The sequence below is a fragment of the Arachis ipaensis genome, chromosome B2 (genome assembly GCF_059453495.1).
Source record: "Arachis ipaensis isolate K30076 ecotype BB chromosome B2, ASM5945349v1, whole genome shotgun sequence".
In the NCBI taxonomy this organism is placed as follows: Eukaryota; Viridiplantae; Streptophyta; class Magnoliopsida; order Fabales; family Fabaceae; genus Arachis; species Arachis ipaensis.
Genome location: NC_142437.1, coordinates 42,234,070 through 42,237,217, shown reverse-complemented (window position 1 = coordinate 42,237,217; position 3,148 = coordinate 42,234,070).

Genomic DNA, 3,148 nt, shown 5'->3' with positions numbered 1-3,148 from the left:
GGAATAGAATTTACTATCCTTTTGCGTCTGTCACTACACCCAGCACTCGCGAGTTTGGAGTTCGTCACAGTCATTCAATCCCAGAGTCCTACTTGGAATACCACGGACAAGGTTTAGACTTTCCGACTCTCATGAATGCCGCCATCAATCTAGCTTATACCACGAAGATTCTGATTAAGAGATCTAAGAGATACTCATTCAATCTAATGTAGAACGGAAGTGGTTGTCAGGCACGCGTTCATAGGGAATGATAATGATTGTCACGTTCATCACATTCAGGTTGAAGTGCGAATGAATATCTTAGAAGCGAAATAAGATGAATTGAATAGAAAACAGTAGTACTTTGCATTAATCTTTGAGGAATAGCAGAGCTCCACACCTTAATCTATGGAGTGCAGAAACTCTACCGTTGAAAATACATAAGAAATGAAGGTCCAGGCATGGCCAAATGGCCAGCCCCCAAACGTGATCAATAGATCAAAAGATAATCCAAAGATGATTCCAAAGATAAAACTCAGGATGTCAAATACAATAGTAAAAAGTCCTATTTATAATAAACTAGATACTAGGGTTTACAGAAGTATGTAACTGATGCATAAATCCACTTCCGGGGCCCACTTGGTGTGTGCTTGGGCTGAGCTTTGAAGTCTACACGTGAAGAGGTCATTCTTGGAGTTGAACGCCATCTTTTGTGCCATTTTGGGCGTTGAACTCCACTTTGCAACTTGTTTCTGGCGCTGGACGCCAGAATTAGGCAGAGAGCTGGCGTTGAACGCCAGTTTGCGTCATCTAAACTTGAGAAAAGTATGGACTATTATATATTGCTGGAAAGCCCTGGATGTCTACTTTCCAATGTAATTAGAAGCGCGCCATTTTGAGTTCTGTAGCTCCAGAAAATCTATTTTGAGTGCAGGGAGGTCAGAATCCAATAGCATCAGTAGTCCTTCTTCAACCTCTGAATCTGATTTTTGCTCAAGTCCTTCAATTTCAGCCAGAAAATACCTGAAATCACAGAAAAACACACAAACTCATAGTAAAGTCCAGAAATATGAATTTAACATAAAAACTAATGAAAACATCCCTAAAAGTAACTAGATTCTACTAAAAACATACTAAAAACAATGCCAAAAAGCGTATAAATTATCCGCTCATCAAAGACCAAACTCACAAAAGATAAAAGGAGGTAAGGTATAAGTATTTGCATTGACCTAAAATAGCAAAACAACTTAAGAACACCTCAATGGTTGTCACAATGAAAATTTCAAATCTGAAAAGAAGGACTTCCAAAGTAGGACACCAAATTTTCCCATGTCTTCGGTAAAACATTGTTTGGTGGATTTTGAAGGCGCTCCTCATCAGTTTGATACAACTCATAGTGCTCACGCAATCTTGAGCGCCAACTTCGATAACATATGTTAGCCTTAGCTAAAATCATTTTGCGCATTACTTCCCTATCTGCTATATCAAACTTTTCCTACATATGATTTGTCAAATTTAGTTAGCAGAAATAAACCCTATAATATACATAATAGCAGAAAATATAAATATGTATTACCAAAACAAGGTCGCATATTTTTTGCTTGACTTCATCTCCAACTTGGCTCCATTTCTCTACATCCAAAGGAGAATTTTGTCTTGTAACAATACCCACTTCAGATGCAAACAGATCAGCATGAATGCCATTAGGAGCTAAGTTCTCCAAAGAGATCGGCAATTCCAATTTCCCATTTGTCTTTGTTTTGATAACCCTATTTGTTGCAATCCCACGCGAAGGTCCCCTTTTACCAATACGCCTATCAACAGGGGCAGTGGGTGGTGCTGAAGTAGGGTCTGCCGGGGCTGGGGCTGGGGCTACAGGGGCTGCCAGGTCTGGGGCAGGGGCTGCAGGGGCTGGGGAGGGGCTCCAGGGGCTGCCGGGGCTGGGGCTGGGGCAGGGGAACAGGCTGCCAGGGCTGGGGCAGGTGCTCGTGGTGTATAAGTAGATGCAGCAGCCCTTGTCAATCTCCGTGTAGCCATTATGTTACGCAATCTACAATGAAGTTAACAGAGATAAAATTAAAGAAATGAAATAATAAAATATCTACATCATTTAATATACAATTATACAAAGGAAACCACATCAATAAAAGTTGGACATGATTCAAAATATATTATACTTTTCAAAAAAGTTAAACAAATGGAACAAAGAGTGAATAACTTAGCAATTGCAAATATGATGTGAATTCCTAAAGTTTAACTACTTTAAAGTCAATCACCATCCTATACAAAAAATGGATAATTTAGCAATTGCAAATATCTTGTAATCCCCAAAATAAAAATACTAAGAAGTCAATCACTATCATTTGAATCTTCTTCTTCTTCTTCTTCTTCTTCTTCTTCTTCTTCCATAGACATAGGCACGTCCACACTTGATCCCTCTATGTCACCTCTACCCAATTCTATCAACAAATTGATATCACCCGAAGATGGTACTTGATTAAAGCTTCCTATTTCAGCTTGTTGGTATGCCTCTTCTTGCATGATATCTTGTTCAGGCACATCATATGTATTACGAGGCTTTACTCGGACCACAGTACACCAATTAGGCCTTTTAATTGCCTTTACATAGTATACTTGCTCAGCTTGACATGCTAAAATGAAAGGCTCATCCTTATATCTAACATATGTGACATCCACATTTATGAATCCATATTCATCTTTACAATATTCCCTACTTTGATTTCGTCCTATTGGAGGAACATCAAACCACTCACACTTAAATAAGATCACTTTATGTTTTCCGACATAATCTAACTCAATAATATCAGTCAACACGCCATAATAATCCACACCCCCAGTCAATTCATCTACCTTCACAACTAATCCACTATTTTGAGTCTTCAAAGATGCTTCATGGTTTTTGCTACGAAATGTAAAACCGTTGATAGCACATGTGTTGTAGAAATGTGCACGATGATCAGGACCTCTTGCTAGAGAAAGCAGTTGATTATTCACCTGTGCACTCCCTACTTTGTGTAGATCTGAAATCTACATTAATGAATAGTAATTAAAACTAAATACTACCAAGAGACTCTTCAATTCTACAATTATCAAAGTTTACTTATTTACCTTTCTTTCAAACCATTTCACAAATTGATCCTTGTGCCTT